This window comes from Loxodonta africana, chromosome 3 (genome assembly GCF_030014295.1).
Source record: "Loxodonta africana isolate mLoxAfr1 chromosome 3, mLoxAfr1.hap2, whole genome shotgun sequence".
NCBI lineage: Eukaryota > Metazoa > Chordata > Mammalia > Proboscidea > Elephantidae > Loxodonta > Loxodonta africana.
Window position 1 is genome coordinate 204,630,077 of NC_087344.1, and position 23,272 is coordinate 204,653,348.

The window sequence follows — 23,272 nt, forward strand, 5'->3', positions numbered from 1 at the left end:
GGTGTCTTGGGAGCCACCAAGCTTGTGGCTGGAGTCAAATCTTGGGCAGACTTGGCATTTTGAGGGAGGACTGTGCCCTTTAACTTATGAGGTCTGACCCAGCTTCGGGTGTTAGGGTCAGAGGAAGAAAGCTTTTAGAGTGTTGGGATATAATTATGGTGCTTGAGATTTGAAAAAAAAGGGAGAGAGTTTTAGGAGTTGTTTGAATAACAAAAGATTGGACTAAATGTGGAGGGGCATTCATCAAATCAGAATTAGTTCAAGAGCAGGGTTCAAGCGTGGAAAGGGAAGCACGGAAAAGAAGGCGCTAAGCAAGTTTGGGTACAGAGCAATGTTCTCAACCTAGGGCTGTTTTGCTACCTGCAGGGGACATTTGGCGATGTCTGAAGACATTCTTGATTGCCAAGAGGGGTGTTACTGGCATCTACTGAGCAGAGGCCAGGGGTGCTGCTGAACATCCTGTAATGCCCAGAACAGCCACCCACAGCAAAGAATTACCCAGGCCAAAGTGTCAATAATGCTAATGTTAAGAAACAGTGGTCTAGCACAAGGTGTAATAGAAGTAACTGGATAATAAAAACCAAAAACCAAACCCGTTGGCATCGATTCTGACTCCTAGTGATCCTATAACTGGATAATAGAGACCTGCATTTATTATTTCCACCACCCCTACTCCTCACTCCCATAAACAAATATAAATACAAATAGATTAAGCTAGCTCAGCATGATGCACACAAAGATCCCCTTAAGCCTACCGCTGCCTATATAACATTGTTTTTCACCGTGCAGTCTGTACCACAAAATGAACCCATCCTCAGCATAACCTCCAGACTATATGTCTGCTCTCTCCCATCCTAGAGAAAGAAAAAAATGTAATGAAAATTCGTTTCGATCAGAGATTGCAATAAAATTATTTACAATGATCTTCTCTTGTAGATATCTTTTTTGTAGTACTCTTGGCTCTTGCAGGTGCTGTTTCGTATAGCAGGCAAGGTGATTGACTAACAGCACAGTGCATAAAGATGTTTTATGGTTGACTAAAGGAAAGTGTAAGGTTGAAGACATAGGGATCTTTTTGCATTCATCTGGAAGTCAGTTTTGAAGAGAATTGTGATATGGTTAGAATGATATGGTTAGAATGATGGGTAGAAGTGACAATTTCAAAGTGAAATGCAAGATTGCCTGGTGAAATCGTTCTGGAGTGAAGTAATATGTTGAGGAATAGTTGTTCAGAAGGTAATATACAACTATTGGTTTCCTCTGGTCTGGAGCAAAGGAGAGTAAAGGAAACCAGAGTCAAACAATTACTTCACAGGACTAGTGGCCCACATGAACCGCAGTCTCCTTTAGCCAGAAACTAGGAGAACTAGATGGTGCCTGGCTACCTCAGTCTCCGACCAGGGATGCAATAGAAGGTCCTGGTTAGAATGGGAGAAAAATATAGAATGAAACTCAAATTCATCAAAAAGACCAGACTTACTAGACTGATAAAGACTTAAGGAACCCCTGAGACTGTCATCCTAAGATACTCTTTTGACCTGGAACTGAAGTCACTCCCAGAGGTCACCTTTCAGCCAAATAATAGATTGACCTACAAGATAAATAATAACACTGGTGAGGAATGTGATCCTCAGAACAATCGACTATATGAGACCAAAAGTAAGATGAGAAGGCAAGGAGGGGCAGGGAAAAATAAAACAAGATAATAAGGACCTTTTTTAAACCCTGATCTGCAAATTCAGCTATCTGGTGAAACTCTTACTTAGCCAAAACCAAAACCAAACCTGTTGCCATCGAGTCAATTCTGACTCATAGCGACCCTATAGGACAGAGTAGAACCGCCCCATAGAGTTTCCAAGGAGCGCCTGGTGGATTTGGATTGCCAGCCTTTTGATTAGCAGCTGTAGCACTTAACCACTACGCCACCTGGGTTTCTAAACATCTCCAAACTCATTCTTTTTCCCTTCATGCCCAGATCTCTCTTCCTGTACTCGGGTCTTCCTGTGCAGCACCACCACTTACCCAGTGGCTCAGACCAGAAGATTCCAGTCATTTCACTGAGCTCCTCCATTCAGCTGAGCGTCTGTTAGGACTAAGGCTTCCTGCTTAATATTGGTCATGCCCGTTTCTTCTCCATTCTCATGGCTACACGTCCTTACTCTTCTCTTGGGTTCATGCAATGGCCTTCTCATTATTTTCAGACTTGCCCCCTCTAATCTATATTCAGACTGCTACTCAAGTAAAATTTACAAAAAAGAAAAAAAAAAAGCTTTTTAAAAAAACTCTTCTTAAAACCATACAGCTTTAAGGACAAAATTTAAATTTTAAGTTAATTTTAATTGAAGTGAAACCAAACATATGAGGAACTTCATGATGTGGTCCTTTGCCTACCTTTCTAGTCTTGTCTTCATCTCTTCGTCTTTTCTTTTCACTCTAATCACATCATACCATTTGCTCTTTCCTGGACTGGCTTGCATGTCACACCTCTTTCTCTTCCCATGTTCTACCTTTTCTATACCTTTTTCTCCCCTCCACCCTCTTTTATTTTTTTGTAAGTGTTTTACCTTCTTAAGGAAGCCAGTCCTGCCTATTTTGTCTCATTTGGATGTTGCACCTCTTGTCTGTACCTTAGCATCCTAGAAAAGGGTTAAAGGCAGGGCTTGCTCCAAGGCAGATAAAACTTTTCAGCTCTACTTTTGTAGGAACTAGGTCTTCTGGGGCAGTTCCCTAAATATCTGCATCGCAATCAGTTTTCTCATATGTAAAATGGAGTAATAATAGAACTTATAGAGTTGTTCTTGTGAGAGTAAATTAGTTAATATATGTCAGACACTTAGAATTGTGCCATTAACATTTGAACCTGTTCAGACGTGTTAATACTTACTGAGCAATAACTTACCCTTACCTTGTGCACCCTCATTCATAGCACGTATTAGGTAGTATTGAATTGCTAATGGACTTGTTCCCTCCTCCACTGCAGTGTGAGCTTTTTTGAAGGCAGGGACTAAATCTTACTCAACTTAAATTTTATTCAAAAATATTTATTGTGCATCCACCAGGTCTTAGTCATTGAGCTGACCTGAAGACTAAGTCCAGGCTTTGGCCTGTTTCTGTAAGGCCACTTGAGCTGAGAATGATTTTTGCATTTTTTAAAAGGGTGGTTATAAAAAAGAAAAGCGTGTGTGAGTATCTGCGCCTGCAGTGTCTCGGTGTGTATGCCTTTTCCGACACACACCAACTAACTCTAAATATCCTCTCTGACACCGACTGCAGTTCTTCCTCCAACGCTGACCACGGTGACTAGTTCAGCTCTCAAATGTTAAAGGGCACAGTCCTCCAGAAGGCAGATCTGCCCAAGCCTTCATACACCCATCATGAGCTCAGAGGTCCTTAGGACCCCCTCTCTTGTTACAAATTCAGGATTTCCTACTACCCCCTCAAGGCACCAGCCATAAGCTCAGGGGTCCCCAGAGCCACTGTCACTTCTGACCTGCTGGCTGCAGTTTATGGGATTTCCATTACTTCTTTGGGTTCAATAATTCATTTAAATGACTCACAGAATGCAGGTAAGCTCTGTATTTAGGATTACAGTTTCATTATCACAGAAAAGATACTAATGAAGAGACACATAAGTCAAGGCCTGGGAACATCCCCAGTGTGGTCTTGTCCTGAAAAAGAATGTGTCACCCTCTCAGGCATTGATGTCTTTGACCAACCAGGAAGCTCACCAGGCTTTAGTGTGCAGAGTTTTATTGGGGCCTAGTTATGTAAGCATGATTGGTTACACCATTGGTCATGTGGTTGAACTGAACCTACAGCTTCCCCCTCTTCTCCCCAATCCAGCTGATATCAACAGGCAGTGGATCTTTCTAGCAGGGCCTTCTCCTACCAACAGTGTCACCTCATTAGCATAAAGCCTTGGGTGTGGTCTGGAGTGCTTACGGATAACAAAGACTCCAATCACTGGGGAAATTCCAAGGATTTAGAGATTACCTTCCAGGAACTGGGGACAAAGAGCAAATTTGTTGGTAAAGTTAATTGTGTACCCCACAGTATTTAACAGAGATGTGGGCACACATATTAATTTATTTTTAAGTTACTTTGCTTAAATTGTTAAATTTCATACCTGCTATCAGGAGTAAACTTCTAGTAGGATTTTGTTAGGAAGGCTGCTTTTATAATAGTTTAAATATCTGTTCAATATCACTAGAGTACATACCCCTAAGTATCTTTTTTGGAAATAGTTTATTTCAAGGAGTTTTATTGTGTGCCTAAGTCTAATACTGATATTCCTAATCTAGCAAGCTGTTGGGTTTCCAGGCACCATTCATTCATTCAACAAATATTTCTGACCACCTGGCAGCTTCTCCCATAGACTAGGGTTGCTGTAGGAAACAAGACTAGTAAGCTGCCTACTCTCAGGAGCTTACCTTCTATTGGGGATAAACAGAAGCCAAACAAACAAGTTTTAAAACTTATGATAAGTACATAAAATAAAATAGGGTGACATGGTAGTGATGTGGAAGGGGGGCTATTTTTTAGATTGTATGATCAGAGAAGGTCCTGTGAGGAGGTGATATTTGGACAGAGACTAGAATAACAAGAAGCTGCCTGGGCCGAAGCCCTAATCCTATGCTGAAGAAACAGGAATTGCAAAGGCCGTAGGAGCATATGAACGTGGTGTATGTTTCTGTGATATTTTAAGTGCTGAGAGAGTAGGTTTAGTGTTACCTAACATTTTGTAGAAGTTAATTTTGATTTTATGGTGGTGTAAAAACCATGCCATATTGTCATAACTTGAATTCCTGTATTTCACTGAGTCAGGTATTCTGTGAGTTACCCTAATATTTACCCTATTCTTTATTCAGCCACCCCCCCAAAAAAAGAAAACATTGCTGCCGAGTTGATTCCGACTCATAGCGACCCTATAGGACAGATTAGAACTGCCCCATAGGGTTTCCAAGGAGCACCTGGTGGATTTGAACTGCTGACCTTTTGGTTAGCAGCCGTAGCTCTTAACCACTACACCACCAGGGTTTTCTTTATTCAGCCAGTGGAACGCAAACCCAATTTAAAACATTTGGTCTCAGGTGTATATTTGCTGGTTCGTGGTCTATTCTCATTTAAAGACAATTTTAATCAATGCATTGTGAGAGTAAAATATTTGTTAAACTAATTTGAATTATTTAGGTTTTACACAGGGAGACAAAGATAATGGCAAAAGAATCATAATGTTTTAGATTTGGAAGAGACTTTAAAGCAGCACCCACAACCTCAAATTATTTTATAGCATTTATAGCATCCAAACCCAAAAGAACCAAACGCACCGCCATCAAGTTGATTCCGACTCATAGCGACCCTTTAGGACAGAGTAGAACTGCCCTGTGGAGTCTCCAAGGAGCACCTGGCAGATTCGAACTGCTGACCTTTTGGTTAGCAGCCATAGCACTTAACCACTACGCCACCAGGGTTTCCTTTCATCAAGGCTGTTTTATAGCATCAAATCTGTTTTATTTGGGAAAAACTATTCCATAAATATCTAGTTATCTAGAGGTTTTCTGCACAAATTAAAGATCCCCAAAATGTAGAAAAACTACATTTTCTGTGTTGAAATACGCATATGTCTGTACCCTTCTTATCAAAAAGTAAAAACACTTCTTAGCTTTTACCCTACCACAGCAGAAAACTCATCTGCTGAAGGGGACGACAGAGGAAGAACAAAAGGAAAGAACTCTGCCTCTTGGAATTCTATAGGCAGGAGACAGGCCAAAGGAGCGCTACGTCTGTTGTCCTCCAAAAAAAGAAAGGGACCATCCCTGGAGCAGCTCGGAGATCAGCAGAATTGTTGGAAGGAGCATGGGAAGCAGGGCCTTTTGGGTTTCAAATAGTGGGACCACTGTCTCCTGGATCTCAAGTGGTGGGGCCACAGCCTCCTAGGTTTCAAAGATCGGATCTTTGCTGACTCTTCTGGAGTGTGGAGCTGCCTTTAAGGTGTACCTGGGGGATGGGGTCACCGCCTGAAGCCGAGGAGGTGGGGCTGCCATGCGGCTTAAGGCCCAGGAAGCTGAGTTGCCACCCCAGATGGCCTAGAAGGTGGAACTGAAGCTCAGGGCCGAGGGGCTTCCACCCAGAAGGCATGGCCAGTACCCAGAGCCCAGATGATTTCAGAAAGAGAGGATTATTTTTAAGACTTGAGAGCTAATGTAATTTGTTCTGCTGGGTTTGGGACTTGCATGGTGCCTGTTAGCCCTTCTTTCCCTCCAGTTTCTCCTGTTTGTAATGGAAATATCTGCCTTTGTACTTTGGAAGCAGATAGCTTGCAATCTAGATTTCATGGGTTTATAGATGAAGAGGAATTTTGCTCCAGAATGGAATATGTCTAAAGCCTCACCCATATTTGACTTAGATGATTCAGAAGATGGGATTTTGAACTTGGAGTTGGTTTAAGACTTTTGCAATGATGTAATGGGGTAAATACCTCTTAATGTGGCAAGAACAAGAATTTTGGGGGCCAAAGGGTGGAATGTTACGGGTTAAATTGTATCCCTCCAAAATATGTGTTGTAATTCCTAACCTCTATGCCTGTGGTTATAATCCCATTTGGAAATGGGTTGTCTTTGTTATGTTAATGAGGGAGGATTAGTGTAGGGTGTATCTTGAGTCAGTCTCTTGATTTATAAAAGAGATTAAACAAGCCAGCTAGCGAGCAGAGATGGGGGAAGAGAGATGCCAAGCCACATGAAGATTGTCCAGGAGTAGAAGCTCAAAAGAGACAAGCGTCTTCCTCCAGACTTGACAGAGAGAGAGGGTCTCCGCCTAGAGCCAGCACCCTGAATTCAGATTTCCAGCTTCCTAAACTGTGAGAAAACAAATTTCTGTTTGTTCAAGCCATCCACTTGTGGTATTTCTGTTGCTGCAGCAGCATATAACTAAGGCAGTGATGTATACTTTTCATCTACCTAATTTTTCTCTTAGTATTAAGATTTTTGTAGTACAAACAAGTGGTATGTTTGCAAGGAGAGGTCCAGTCAGTGTGATGTCTGAATGTCGATGATCTCTTAGGTAGAAATAGGCTGTGGGGGGTGGTCTGCATTAAAGGAAATACTTTTCTTTTTTTAATTTGTGGGTGTTGAAGGTAGTGTATTAAGTATAAGACACATTCTCTTTCTGAGCATGTTAGCTTATTTTTGAGGAAGCTTTTGAAGGTGAAAATTAAATCTGTTCAGTGGCCTAATCTGGCTTGGAGCAGAGAATTTCAATCACCTCATTTAAGCTCCCAAACAGCCAGAGGCAGTGAAAGAGCATTTGATCGACAGTGTTCTGCCAGTACTAGTTGCTGTCTGGATGATTCTCACTCTCGGTGATCCCGTGTGTGTCAGGCTAGAACTGTGCTCAGCAGGGTTTTCAGTGGCCGATTTTTGAGATCTCTAGTTTTTCTTCCAAGGCTCCTCTGGGTGGACTTGAACCTCCAACCTTTCAGTTAGCAGCCTATGCATTACCATTTGCTCCACCCAAGGATTCTTAACAATGCTACGTTGTTGTTGTTAATTGCCATCAGGTCGATTCCAACTCATGGCGACTCCATGTGTGCAGAGTAGAACTGCTCCTTAGGTTTTTCAAGGCAGTGACTTTTTGGAAACATATCATCAGGCCCTTCTTCTGAGATGCCTCTGGGTGAGTTTGAACCACCAGCCTTACAGTTAGTAGTTGAGCGCTTAACTGTTTGCACCACTCGGGCTCAATAGTTACTGTTTGCCGTTGAGTCAATTCTCCTGATGACCCCATGTGACAGAGTAGAACTGCCCCGTACGATTTTCTAGGCTGTTATCTTTACGGGGAGCCCTGGTAGTGTAGTGGTTAAGAGCTGTAGCTGCTAACCAAAAGGTCGGCAGTTCAAATCCACCAGCCACTCCTTGGAAACCCTATGGAGCAATTCTGCTCTGTCGTATAGGATCGCTGTGAGTTGGAATCAACTCAAGGGCGATGGGTTTGGTTTTTGTTTTCAGTTTCAGGCTCTACTGAAGAAGATCACCAGGCCTGTCTCCCGCAGAGCTGCTCGTGGATTTGAACCGCTGACCTTTTGGTTAACAGCCAAGTGTTTAACTACTGTGCCACCAGGGCTCCTCCTGACAGTACTGTATGTGCTGTCTTTCTTCCTCCATAGTGGGCAAAATAAAGTCTGGTTACCCTGTAGAAGTGCTGCTGGTGTGGAGCTCCTGAGACCTGACTTATTTTCTCTCAAATTCGTGTTAAAAAAATTATATGTATGTGAATACATATGTGCATATTTACATGTATTTATATTACTTTGTCTATTCTCAGTGCTTGTAAGCCAAGGAGGAATAGCTATTGATGCTTCTCATAAAGTAGATTGTTCTTATTTGACATGCTTTTCTGTTACCATTTATTATTCTTTATTATAATGTCTTTACTATAAAAAGGAGGAATGACAGCACAAGACAGATCTTGATCTGATTTAGCAAGATTTTGTTAAAATTCACCGTGTTTACCTTTGCCATTTCTAATAATAACCATTTCTCACCCCTTGGGATTTTTATCCAGACTTTTCATTTAGAAAGTTACCGGCATTTGTTGTTCGCATAATGTTTACTCTCTGGAGCAGTGAGAAAGCTGGGTTAGTAGAATCATCTGCTGATGCGTTAATGGCTCTAGGATTTTCGTTTAGGGTTTTAGAGATTTCTGTCGTCATTTTTGTGCAGTATATACCTTACTTCAGGGGCCAGAATTGTAATAAAATACTTCTCTTAATGATCACCTGCTGCTTCAGTTGCTTAGTGTTGATGGAATGGATTGTAGAAGGCCCGTTTCTCTACCAGGGAAACGAGGAGACCCCTTGAGAGTCATCCTGGGTTTTTTGTTGTAATTTTCTGATGAGTGGGTTTGAATATGAAAGAAGTAGAGCCTAATAATGCTGAGGAGAAAAAATTGAAGTTGTCAGTGATTTCTTTCTATTTGGATCAATGATTTCTGTCAATGGAAGCAGCAGTCAAGAAATCCAACAATGTACTGTATTGGGCAAATATACTGCAAAAGACCTCGTTAAAGTTTTAAAAAGCTGGACATTCAAAAACGAAGGCAGAAGAATTGATGCATTTGAATTGTGGTGTTGGCAAAGAATATTGAACATACTGTGGACTGCCAGAAGAATGACCAGATAATTGCTGGAGGGAGTATAGCTAGAGTGCTCCTTAGAAGCAAGAATGGTGAGACTTCAGCTTGTTTACTTTGGACACATCCTCAGGAAAAATTATTAGAAAAGGATGCCACGTTTGGTAAAGCAGAGCGTCAGGAAAAATGAGGGAAACCCTCAATGAGATTGAACTAACATATAGCCACTCCAGTGAACTCAAACATACCAAGGGCCATGAAGATTGATGGCATGTGAGCAGGCAGCGTTTCATCCTGTTACGTGTAAATCGCCGTGAGTCAGAGCTGACTTGAAGTCGGCTAACAACAAGTGCAAGAAATGATTCCGAACAGGTCTCAGCAGAGTTGTCAGACTGAAATGGACTAGGAATAAAGACCTGGTGATCTGCTTCAGAAAATCAGCCAGTGAAACCCCTGTGGATTACAACAGTTCGATCTGCAACCGATCCTGAGGGTGGCGCAGTCTGGGCACTGCTTCCTTCCATCGTACGTGGTCACCATGAGTTGGAGTCTGCCTAGATGGCAGCTGGCGGGGAATAACAATCAGACACTGAAAGCTCTCTGCAGCGGTTCTTCTCTGACACAGCAAGGGGTCGCCATGGGTCAAAGTCGACTTGATGGCAACTGTTTTGGGTTTTATGTTCCGGAGGTACTGTTTTCTACTCAAGACAGGCAAGAAAGGGTCTGTAGTGGCTTACAGAAGATTAAAAAAATGTTTAAAATTTTTATTTTGCCTTGAAACAAACTGTATAGATAGGAAATTTTCTTTAGTTTATGCACAATTAAGTCATCAATGGGTCAAAGAATTTACCCTAATAAAGGAAATAAGCTACCGGTCGAGAATCAGAGCAAGGGCAGCATTTTGAAAATTCATCCAATTACTTTTATTGCACTCAGGTAAAATGAAACTTAAATCAGGCCAGATGGGGAGATGGTCAGCAATAATGCAGTTATATGTTATTTTTAGGTAATGTGAGCTTTGCCTGTGAAAAGTTTTCCTTTGTATTTGCCTGTTTCCTCTTGTTATACAGAATTTTCTCATATTTTAACAAGTTCTTATATTTAAAAGCAGTATTACCTAAGTAATTTTTTACTTGTTTTGAACCTTCCCTATAATTATCCATCCCCATAATTTTCTCTGTTGAACCTCGTTTTAAGATCCTGACAGGTTCCACTTAGTCCTTCTTTACCTGAAGCATAAAACTTCTTTTGAGAGCTTTTTTGCAACAAGGGGATGAAAACTGATGGCACATCACCGCATTCCTTTAGTTATACTGGTTTGGCTTTTAAAGTAACAATCTTTGGTCAGATTCTTGGGATCCAGTCATATACATTAGGAAAATATAGAGTTAGGCTAAAATTTGTTTTTAATCAATAAAAGAAAATTTACAAACTGTGTCCATTGAAGACAATTGAGACAAAAAAAAAAAAAGAGTAATGTGCATGGTAAATATTAACTATTTGTTATAAACCTACTAGTTCTTTTTCTGTGTATGTACGTATGACTGTAGGTATACATAAAAAGAGAATCATTCATGTAACTCATCTGACATATTCCTGTCATATGCCAAGCACTGTGCTTTGAGATATGGGGGCTGTTTGAACTTTAATGACATGTATTATAAAGACTGTTTTTTTTTAAAATTAATAGCAAGAAATGTTGGTGCAATTATGCAAGTATAATTAACTCCATTGATATCTAGTAGAGACAGGAAACAGTAGTTGAAATTGAAAACAATGACTAACTATTGATTGTGCACCAAGATAATGAGACTTAATTTTAGAAATTCTGACTTGTCCATGATCAGCATGTGTGGTAGTTTTGCAGGGTTGCCTTAACATTATGTGGTAGTCACATTTCTTAGCAGAAAACTAAAAAAATCCTTATTAAACTAGTAACTCTGTAAATTACGAACACCAAATTGTTGTTGTTAGGTGGCACTGAGTTGATTCCGATTCATGACAACCCCATGTGTGCAGAGTAGAACTGCTCCATAGGGTTTTCAAGGCCAACCTTTGGGAAGCAGATCGCCAAGGCCTATCTGCTGAGGTATCTGTGGGTGGGTTCGAACCACTGCCTTTCTGGTTGTCCATTTCTTAACCATTTGCCCAACCCAGGTTGCTTCTAGCTTCAGGTAATAGAAACAGGCTTAAGCGCCGAGGGATTTAATTGGGGCGCGTGATGGGGAGACCAGAGGCTGCGGGCCTGGGCTGCCTTTTGGCTCGGCTTTGCTTCCCGTCGCTTTACCCTCAGGCTCTTGAGCCCTCCCAGTTGCAGAAACCACCAGCATCAGCTCGAGAAGCATGCCTTGCTTCCTTGTTCAAATTTAGAGAAAGGAAAAACCAAACCAGACCCATTGTCCTCAAGTCGATTCCAACTCATAGCGACCCTAAAGGACAGAGTACAACTGCCCCATAGGGCTTCCAAGGAGTACCTGGTAGATTCGAACTGCCAACCTTTTGGTTAGCAGCCAAAGCTCTTAACCACTGAGCTCCAAGGGTTTCCAGAGAAGGGAAAGTAGCCACTTATTCTCTTATTAAAAGGGGGAATGACTTTCCCAGAAAGGCCAAGGAGCCCTTTCCTTGATTTCATTGGCTAGAACTGAGTAAAATTCTGGATCATAGTCCGTGCCTAAACAAGACACTAGCTAAAAAAAAAAGCCTACTGCCGAAAAAGTAGAGACGTGGTTTCGCCATCCTTGCATCTAAGGAGAATTCTGGTTGTACTTCTTCCAAGACAGATTTTTTTGTTCTTTTGGCAGTCCATGGTATATCCAAAATTCCTCTCCAGCACTACAACTCAAAGGTATCAATTCTTCGGTCTTCCTTATTAATTGTCCAGCTTTCGCATGCGTTTGAGGCAATTGAGAACCATGGCTTCTGTCATGTGCACCTTAGTCCTCAAGGTGACATCTTTACTTTTCAACACTTTAAAGATGTTTTTTGCAGCAGATTTGCACAATGCAATGCATGTTTTGATTTTTTGACTGCTGTGTCCATGGGTTTTGATTGTGGATCCAAGTAGAATGAAATCATTGACAACCACAGTCTTTTCTCCATTTACCATGATGTTGCTCATTGGTCCAGTTGTGAGGATTTTTGTTTTCTTTATGTTGAGGTGTAATCCACACTGAAGGCTGTGGTCTTTGATCTTCATCCATAAGTGCTTCAAATCTTCTTCACTTTCAGCAAGCAAGGTTGTGTCATCTGCATAACCCGGGTTGTTAATGAGTCTTCCTCCAATCCTTATGCCCCATTCTTCTTCATATAGTCCAGATTCTTAGATTATTTGCTCAATTTACAGATTGAATAGGTATGGTGAGAGGATACAACCCTGACGCACAGATTTCCTGACTTTAAACCAATCAGTATCCCCTTGTTCTGTCTGAACAGCTGCCTCTTGATCCATGTAAAGGTTCCTCATGAGCACAATTAAGTGTTCTAGAATTCCCATTCTTTGCCATGTTATCCATAATTTGTTATGATCCACAGAGTCGAATGCCTTTGCGTAGTCAATAAAACACAGGTAAACATCCCTCTGGTATTCTCTGCTTTCAGCCAGGATCTATCTGACATCAGCAATGATATCCCTGGTTCCATGTCCCCTTCTGAAACCAACCTGAATTTCTGGCAATTACCTGTCAGTGTACTGTTGCAGACACTTTTGAATGGTCTTCAGCAAAATTTTGCTTGCGTGTGATAGTAATGATATTGTTCAATAACTTCCGCATTCGGTTGGATCACTTTTTTGGGGAATAGGCATAGATACAGATCCCTTCCAGTTGGCTGGCCAGGTAGCTGTCTTCCAAGTTCCTTGGCACAGAGGAGTGAGCGCTTCCAGCGCTGCATCTGTGTTGAAGCATCTCCGTTGGTACTCTGTCAGTTCCTAGAGCCTTGTTTTTTTGCCAGTGCCTTCAGTACCATCAGTTCCTGATCATATGTTACCTCCTGAAATATTTGAATGTTGACCAGTTCTTTCTGGCTCTCTGCTGACACGAATATAATACTTGGCAGTCTCTGGTAATGAACGAGAGGGATGGATCCCAGCAACACCAGCATTTAACAAATGGAGAGCAAAGAGAGCCTAGGAAGCAGACTTTCCTGCTGAAGCTATTCCATTGCTGCTTTGATATAGAGTAAGACGGTAGTGATGATCTCAGGCTTTTCTTTTGAATTTCCTTTTCTAAGAGAATAGAATAATTGCGGAAATACATTAAGCTTAGAAAATGAGATTTGGATTTATCCCTTAAGTAAAAAATGTTCCTTGAATCTTTTATTCTATGACTCAAGCATTTTCTAATTTAAGAGAATAGCAAGCAGAAGAAAACAAGTCACAAGTACCTGCTTTTCTGTGTCCTGCCTCATGTGTAAAGTCAAGAATCTCGCCTTTGAATAAGTTTCATATTTCTTACCATAAAACAGATAACAAAATGATCTTGGGAATAAGTAAATAGAGACTTTCCTTTGAATTTCCTTTTTTTTTGGTAAGTTGTGGCTGGTGTTAGATTTACTTAACATACAATGTTAAAAGAACATTTGTAAGCATTATAATGAAGGCATTTAGAAATTTATTCTTAATTATGAACTCCAGAAAATGATTCATTTGGCTTGAATTCACCAATTTTAATAGCGCATGGCATGTTTGACCCAGTAGTTTTTCTCCATTAAGTTTCTCTGTGTGTGTCTGGTCACTTTGTCACTAGTTTAGATGTTTCTTTGAAGTGCTGCGGCCCAATTTCTTTAAAGAAAATGAAGAAGGAGTTGCAAATGTGGTACAGTGAAGGGAAAAACGAAAGGTCTGTATGGTAGTATGTGAAGGCAGTGTATGTAATGGGTTACATATTAAAGAAGGACTACATCCTTGGATGTTTTTTCAAATTCTTACAAGTAGTGAAGAACATGAAAATTTATAACTAACACTTTGGACTCATTCCTACATATGTATTTCGTGTCTTGGAAAAATGAATGTTCTCTTATAAAGGAATAAGTAGGTTTCCTGCCCTGTATGTAACAACCTCAGGGGCTGGAAATGGGTTGTGATGTGTAATGGGTTATAAATAGTAGTGGATTTAATGTCCTTTGTGTAAGGGCCCTTCTCTTTGACTGATCATGGACTTTCGTTTTTTCCTTGGTGCATGACATGTGTAGGAAAGATACACATGCCCAGCTACTGCTAATCTCTGCATATTTTCTAGAAAATGAGGAAATGGGATGCTAGTCAACAGACTCAATTCAGGAGGCCAGTGAGTTCTTGACATTTTATTTTGTCATTATGCCTCACTTGGTTGTAAAGAGAGGAATAAAGCCATATATTTCCTATTTTCTTATTTCAGTTTCTTCTGAAGTTTCACATTGTTTATCAGTGATACTCAAACTTTAGCATGCATCGGAACCTAGGAGGGCTAGTTAAAACACAGATTGCCGGCCCCAACCCTCAGAGTTTCTGATTCAGGAGGCGTGGAGTGGGGCCGACAGTTTGCACTTCTAATAAGCTCCCTGGTGATGCTGATGCTACCGAGCCAGGTACCGCCTTTCGAAAACCGCTACTGTAAAAACATTTAATAAGACCGAGGAATGTTGTAATGAATTTATTTTAAAAAAAAAAAAAAAAGTATTTACTACTATTTAGATTAGATTTTTTAGTGTGTGTCTCTCTCTCTCTCTCTGAATGTTGGTTATTACATTAAGTGACCCACAGGGAGTACTCTCTTAAAATGTTGTATTTAGTCAAGGAATGATTACCATCTGGTGACTGATGTTTTGGGACTTTTCACGGACATATTAATTACTGCTGCTAGGCTGAAAGCCCTTTTGGACTAGCAGAAAATGCTTTATTTCCCTGATGTTTCAAGCAAAGGTGGAATTTTCTGTACTTGTTTTTTACTAAGATACCGTAATTGGTATTTCATTCAGTGAGTATTGAAACTTTTTAAGCCAGTCTGAGGCCAGTACAACTGCTTTCCCATTGCTAGCTGTGCCTGTTGCTATGGAAACTCAGTAGGGACTAGCAGGATTACTGTTTTAAGGACCATACCTGCCTTATTTGCATCCAATTTAAGTTGGGGGAATTTCAAAAGAATAAAAGGTCCCTAGATGTGTCAATGGATAACCAGAAAGGGCTTGTCAGTTTGTAACCAGCACATTGGTCTAAAGAAGGAGGACGGGTGGGCGCAGTTTTCCTTATTCATTACAGTTCCTGCTATGGAGGGCTTTGGTGGTGTGCTGAAGTTTAACTCTGTTTTGGGAATTTTTGTTTCGATGTTTTGCTGTCCCTTCCCCCTGCGGGTTTTTTGGTTTTGTTTTTAGGCATATCCTCTTAGAATTTAAATTAAGAGTTTTTTTTTTTTTTTAATTCTTTTAAAGAACTTCAACTACATACAGGCCAGACTTTTTTTGAGAGAAAGAATTTGGTGTCTTGTCTGATGAAATGTCCTGGTGAATTTTTGACCACTGTTGGAGAATTATGGCAGAATATTACATTGGTATCGACTTTGGAGTGTTCTGAACCCGTCATCCCCTTTTCTCATAAAAACCATAGCTCCTTTTTAACAAGCCAGTTTGAACCTAAGCTGTTGCTTGAGGAGTTCATGAAATAGTTAGGAACATCACTGAATGTATAGGAAAAAAATAGTTACATGGGCTAGTTACTTAAGCACTGAGTACGGTTATATAAAATTGAGGTGGCTTTCATTAATTAGTTGTATTAATCAGTTAGTTGGACTAATTAATAGCAGTTATACTGATTAGTTATCCTAATTCAGAAATAGCTGTACAGTACAGCTGTGTGACAAATCAGAGTCAGTGCATGTGCCAGCTCCTCTCAGGTGGCTGAGCCTGCCTCTCTACTGGTCAGGATTCTGACGCCTCGTGGTAAAAAGTGTGGTGGTCAGTCCAAACCAAAAAACCCATTGCCATTAAGTCGATTCCGACTCACAGCCACCCTGTAGGTCAGAGTAAAACTGCCCTGTATGGTTTTTGTATAGCCACTGGTGGATTTGAACTGCTGACCTTTTGGTTTGTAGCTATAGCACTTAACCACTGTGCCACCAGGGCTCCTGGTGGTCAATCAGTGATGGTGGATTTTCACACCTGTGTGTGCCAAGCATTGCCCTTTCTTGTTTTCTGAAGACAACGTTTCAGAGTACTTCACAGCTGTAGCAATTTATATGTATTATCTGTTTCTGTCACCTGTCTATCTAGCCAGTTATATATGTGTATTTACATATAAATAAAGCCAATTGAAGTAGATACTTGTAAGTTTCAGGGAAATGTTGACGTTGAATTTGAGGCTTTTTTTTTTTTTGATGTTAGTGAAATGCACACTTTAAAGAAAATGCCTAAGTCATTTGTTTTAATCCAGCTTCATGAAAGAATAGCACCTTAAAATACATGTTCGAAGAACTTTCTGATTGCCCTTTAACTCACCTATTGCCTCCCTGCAGTAAGGGCAGCAGCTGGTACCCCTATTTTATAGTGGAGGAGATAGGGACAGAAGTGCCTGCCCTATGGCAGCCAGTCTTGCCTTGGTGAGAGTCCAGTGTTCCCCACCGTGTTTAATTGTTTTCCCCAAAGTGTTAGGTTATTTTATACACTTACTCAGTTTTGCCTTTTTCTCTTTTTGTATTCATAGACTGGAAAAGTAAGAAGAGCTTTCCGGCCTTTTTAATTACCAAACTACTCTCAGTTTTCAGTGAATCAGTTCAAAGAAAGAATGCAGTCTTTCTATACCTGGTAAATATTTTCTGCTAATAAAAGCTATTAATTCAGTAGCCTCTGATAAATCCAGGTGTTACGATGATTGCCTTTAATTTTGTGAAATGACTTTAAAAATAACTTACCATCTATCTGTCCATATGTGTGTGTGTGTGTGTCGTCTTTGACTCTGAAATTTGTTTGGTATTTGTTGGTATTACGGAGTCATGCTTGGATGCCTGTGCCCTAGCCTGCAATGGAAAATAGTTTAAAATTGGCCCTAGAACTTAGATTAGTATCTGGCCTAAGTTGTGAAGTTAATGCAAATAGGGTATATAAATATGTTTTCATAATAAATATCTTTATTCTCTGATAATATGACATTAGAAATAATCCCTGTATGGTAGTTTAATAGGAACACTTTGTAAATATAGTTTTATTAAAATTAATCTAGTAAGCAAAATATCATAACCCACATTTTACTGTTTTACAAATGACCTAAGTGAAGGTTAGAGAGGTCAAGTAACTTGCTTAAGCTAGGATAGAGCTGAGATCAGAATCTAGATTTTGTGACTCATAGTCTAGTGCCTTTTTTTTATATTTTTATTTCTTAAGTACCTTAAATGTAAGTTAACATGCTTGAAATAATAAATGATGGTGATATTTCATATGGATTTTTCTTTTGTTATAATTTAAAATGTTAATGTAGGAACAGAGAAGGCAATGGTTTTATCTATTCTACCTAAAATATTTTATCTGTTAACGATAGCATTAACAATGAATAATTAACTGCTATGTGTCATTGGGAAACCCTGGTGGCGTAGTGGTTAAGTGCTACGGCTGCTAACCGTTAAGGGTTGGCAGTTTGAATCCACCAGGCACTCCTTGGAAACTCTATGGGGCAATTCTACTCTGTCCTACAGGGTCTCTGTGAGTCGGAATTGACTCGATGGCACTGGGTTTGGTTTGGTTATCTGTCATTGAAGTTTTTTGTACGTTAATTAAACCTGAGAAGAAACTTACATGGTATGATGGTACCTGTTTTACTGTAAGGAAACTGAGGCTCAAATACAGTCATGTAGCTTAGGATATTAGAACTGTGGTTTAAACGGAGTTCTTTCTGATTTCAAAGCCCGTTACTAGATTGCATAGCCTGTTTATTTTTGGAAATAAAGTTTATCTAATTGTAAAATCCCACCCATTGCATGTTAACTGATACTGATTACGGAGTCCTTTCCTCTCCTAATTCCCCTGTGCAAAGTCTGAGCATTTAGGACATGTGAGGTAGTGTTAAGAAACCGTGTCTTCCTCAGCTAATATGATTGACTATCAGAATCATATTAGCTGTGTTTTATAATATAAAAGTATGGGTCTTATCTCCCTTTAAAAAAAAAAGGTATTATAAAATATATATTACAAACGTATGTGTAATTAGAGTAATTTAAACAAGCCCAAAGGAACGTGTAGTGTGACGTAACATTTATCTCCATGTTCTGGCTTTTTACACTTGATCATCAAGCACTGATTTTGTTCTTAAAATGTTTTGAAAGCAGACTTTTCAAAAACAGTTAAGATGCCTTTAGCAAAAAATTGAGGTTACAGCAAAGAGTACTATTCAGAAAGTGCAACACCATTTCAGGTGTCTGGCTGGCTTTGGTATAAATAAAAGTTAATTATGTTAAATGCAATGATAACACTGTAATGATGAAAGTATAAAGTATAAAGAAAATGCCTTCTTTAGTAAAGTTCTCAGAATGTCTGAGGTTGCCAAAACCAGGAGAATCTTTGCCTTAAAACCTAACTCATCCCCTGAAACTGACGTTTCCCTAGGAATTTTTCATTAAATAACCACCACCAAAAGAGGGTAGGCGTACACAGAGTGTAGACAATGTGATATTAAAACAACCAGCCAACCCAGTGCTATCCAGTCGATTCTGACTCATAGCGGCCCTGTGAAAATACGTTGTCATATAACTGTACGTGACTCTTTTATTCCTGGTAGTATGTGGCGATCTGATAGCAAAGCATTGTAATGTGTGTAAGTTTTAATCTATACTATTCAAAATGAGAAATAATGTACATTAGGTCAGCTGACACTTTGCTGTTTGGGGCAGTCATATGCTAGGATTTGATAGAAGGTGAGATGTATTGACAGCTTTTATTATCTTAGTCAAATTCTTTCAGACTAACTAGAACATGAGAAGATGATGTGAAATTTATCGACATTATTTGACATTATAGAAAGATTATGAAGTTGCTTACTTTCCCTAAATATTACTTGCAGTTAGCTCCACACTGGCCTCTGGGTGGAAGGAAAGAAGGTGGGGCAGTGCTGGCACAGCTAAGGCTGAGTTCCTGTTCCGCCAGGCATATGCCAGACACATGCACATCTAGTTTTTTTACTTTTAATATATGTGGAAGTTAGCAGTACAGGAAGTAGAGCAAAGAGAAGAAAGCATTATGCGCATAATTAATTGTACCTTCATTTTTGTTTAGATGGTCACTTTCTTGTTGTGTGCCCTCGAGTCGATTTCTGACTCATATCCACCCTATAGGACTGAGTAGAACTCAGAATCAACACGATGACGACAACGTAACAACAGTCTTTACAGGAGCAGTTCACCAGCTCTTTCCTCCGGCAGATTGGCTGTCGGGTTAGAACCGCCAGCCTTTCGGTTAGCAGCTTAACTGTTGCACCACTAGCGTTCCTTAAAGCCCTCCATATTTTTTCCTCATCTCCTGTTTTTGGTAGTCCCAGATGCTGTTGATTATTTCCAATTCTCTGAATCATAACTGCCTGGGATTGCTATATATAGTGGTTATATGGCCAGGAAAAAAAACACAACAAAACCAAACCCAGTGCCGTTGAGTTGATTCTGACTCCTAGCGACCCCGTAGGACAGGGTAGACCTGCCCCATAGAGTTTCCAAGGAGCGCCTGGCGGACTCGAACTGCTAACCCTTATGGTTAGCAGCTGTAGCTCTTAACCACTACACCACCAGGGTTTCCTGTGTGGTCAGAGGGGCAGAATTATTTTATTTTTTTTTTGTTTTCAAATTTTAAGTTTTCAGGAGAAGAGAAAATTTATACTTCTTAAGAAATATTTAAAGTTAAAGCATAAGCAAAAAAGAAGAAAAAGAAAACTAAATTGTCCTTCAGACATGTTCAGATGGTCTCAACGTTGTTAGGATTGTTCTTGCCATGCACACTAAAGATAATTTCCCTGCCTCCGGCTTCAGTCAGTTACAATGCAGGAACGTATTTAAGAACAGCACCGAATTTTTTGTTACAACAGGAGAAATGTTGACAGCAATATTTATTGAATATCAAGAGGTAATACCATTATCATTTTTATAAATTCATTATTATTTCAAAATAGCTTATATTCTCATTTTAATTTTAAAAGCAACTTTGGAAGACTGTAATTGTCCCTGTTTTTCACATGAGGAAATTCAGGGTCAGATGTTATTTGCTTAGGAAAGTAGGAAAATTAGACATATCAAATTATAGTATCGCTAAAACGGTAGTTTTAAAAGAACATGACACTGTATCTATAATACCACATTTAAAATTTATTTTCTAATATGGTCTTATGTCTGGGTAGTTTTTTTTTTATTTATTTAACTGAGTTTCTGAAATATATAGTAGAATTTTTGGTTGCAATGGTTTTCAAGCTCCTTCCACCTCCCTGCCTCCTCCAGAAAATAAATAACTTTGGAGAGTTGTTTAACACTCAGTGCTTAGATCTGAGTTTAATCGGACCTTCCATTAATGAAATCTTTATAATGAGAACTCCTCCATCGTAAGACTTTGAGATTTCTGTCAGAATACTTTTTAAATTCTTTAGAGCGCACTCGAACAGGTAGAGTAATTGTTCATTTCATAATTCTCTAAGAATTGTGGTGTTGCCAGTGCTAACATACATCTGTAATCAGGGATTTCTGAGGGGTGGGGCAAGGCTCCAGTAAGAACAACAAAAAACCCAGACCAATAAAAAAAATCGTGTGGTGGTTGTTGATCTTTTTTTTTTTTTTCTTTGCTAATATTTTAAAGTAATTTCAAACTTAAGTAAAAGTTGCAAGAACAGTACAAATAATTATTTCCCTGCACCTCTTGAGAGTAAGTTGCCAACATAGTGTTCCCTCGCCCCCAGTTACTTTAGTAGGTCCAGTATCGTGTACTGCATTTAGTTGTCATATGTCTTTAGTATCCTTCAGCGTGGAACAGTTCCTTCCAGGACATTTTGGAAGAATATATTTTGTAGAATGTCTTTCAATTTAGGTTTGACTCATGGTTCCTCATGATTAGATTCAGGCTATGCATCTTTGGCAGCAACAGCACAGAAGTGATGATATGTTTTTCTAATTGCATTGTTTCAGGTGGTGCACAATTTTGATTTGTTCCTTTACTCATGATGTTAAACTTTGAGGTGATATCTGCTGTGCTTCTTCCTAAATTTTCATCTACAAATTTCAGCATCTGTTTTTTCTTGACTGAATTATTACTATGATGGTTTCCGAATGTTTTTCTAATTATACTGCCCTTTCTACTATTATTTGCATTCTACTGTAAGGAAAAGTTTTCTTATCTGTGCATCTGTGTATATATCTATCTCCCTCTCTCCCTATTTATATCATCATGGACTCATAAATTCCTATGAGTAGTGCTTTTTTATTATTTTCATTTATTTTATTCAAGTTGTCCAGAATTTGGCCAATGGGAGACACTTCATACTGGCTTCTGTGTCTTTTTGACATATCCCCATAATTTTTTTAAAGCACTTCCACTAGTAATTTCTTGAAGGACCTCTAGTTCCTTCTAGTGGATAATAGCATTTAGAAACCAAGACCTGGGTGCTAAGTATGCTCATTGCTGTAGGGGTGTTGCTGCTCCCAGGCACTCAGTGGACAGAGCCAGGGAATAGACTATATATATATGTGTGTGTGTGTTAATACATTTACTTAAATCTGTATTTATGAATCTAGCTGTATATTTTGATAAACTTGAGTTTATACCAAAACCAGTAATTCCAGTCCAGCCAGTATCACGGAGTTCATTCTAGTTTGCTTTTTCCATAGTTTTAATTTTCTTCTTCAGCAGTGATAAACTTAGCTCCCATTATCCTCAGTATATTATACTTATTAGACTAATCTCTTTAGGTAATGAACCTCCCAGTGGCTGCTCCTCTCCCTCCCAGGTATCTGTCTTGCCCAACACCATCTAATAGCTTTTGGACTGAATTATGAAAAAAGGAAGTTGTTCTTTTTTGACAAATATTAAAATGAATTGGCTAATTTGCTTTTGTTTTATCACCTTGGGTTAATTCTCTTACTCTACATTTATTTACTTTTAATTTGGGAGCCTATTAGTTTCATGTTGATGGAGATTCTTTGTTATCAATGCTTTGTCTTACACTAACAGCCATTTAAAAAGAGATTTTTAAAAATTTAAGTTTAATTAGGCATTCTGTTTTACCTTGATCCTAATCTTAGGAGCTATTGTAGACATTATTTAAGATAATTAGCTGGGTAAATGGAAATGTTCTGTACGTTGACTGTTTTAATTTCCAGGAATGTAATCGGTTTAAAATGGATTGCTTTCATGATGTGAAAACATTCCATAGCTTTATGAAGAACAGTGCTTCTTGATGTTTGTAAGCTAAATCTGGTTTGAGTCATCTCAACTCTGAATTCTTCCACAGAACATTATTTATTGAACAAATAAGGCCAGACTACAAGATGAATTTCAAAAAACTAAAGGAGTTTTTGTATGGGTGAAAGTAATTTACGTAAGGACTTTTGTTAGGGAATAGTCTAGGGATGTTGATTAACTTTAGAATTTGTTAGAGAAATATAGAGCCGTCACTAAAAGAACACAGAGAGAATATATAATGGAGACCCTGGTGGCGTAGTGGTTAAGAGCTATGTCTGCTAACCACAAGGTCGGCAGTTTGAATCTACCAGGTGCACCTTGGAATCTCTATGGGGCAAAATAAAGAAAATGAATCTTAATAGAAATCAGGAAAAAAGGGGGGAAAACAACAACAGAGAACAACTAAGGTAAATGAAAACTATGAAGTGATATGATAAGGAAAGGCCAAATGTTTCAGTTATCACAAAGGAAGTAGAAGAGTTAAACTCACCTACTAAAACCACAAGCACTGGATTTTTTAAGAAATCAAAATCTCACCTGTTTTTCTTTATGAGAGAAATGACATAGTAAAGATGATAAAAGAATGTCAAAGATGCCAGTTAAACAGTATCAAAAAGAAGGCTAGTGTGACAGTAGATTGTGAGGCAAAAAAGAGAGAGAAGTAGACAAACAAAAATGACTTTAAGATGATTAAAGGAACAGTCTACCAAAAGGAATGTCCATGTACTTTAAAATATAGGTTAGAAATAGAGCAAAGAGA

General features: G+C 39.2%; 1 protein-coding gene across 9 annotated transcripts in view; it reads left to right on the top strand.

Annotated features, from left to right (window-relative positions):
* Positions 1–23,272, top strand: part of POU2F1 (POU class 2 homeobox 1) — a 262,547-nt gene that overhangs the window by 96,767 nt on the left and 142,508 nt on the right. The window contains exon 2 of one of the 9 annotated variants that reach the window (XM_064282906.1): positions 16,799–16,899. The exons of the other annotated variants lie outside the window; for them this stretch is intronic. The gene's annotated coding sequence lies outside the window, so the exon portion shown is untranslated. The remainder of the gene's footprint in view (positions 1–16,798; positions 16,900–23,272) is intronic. 9 annotated transcript variants of the gene reach the window in all.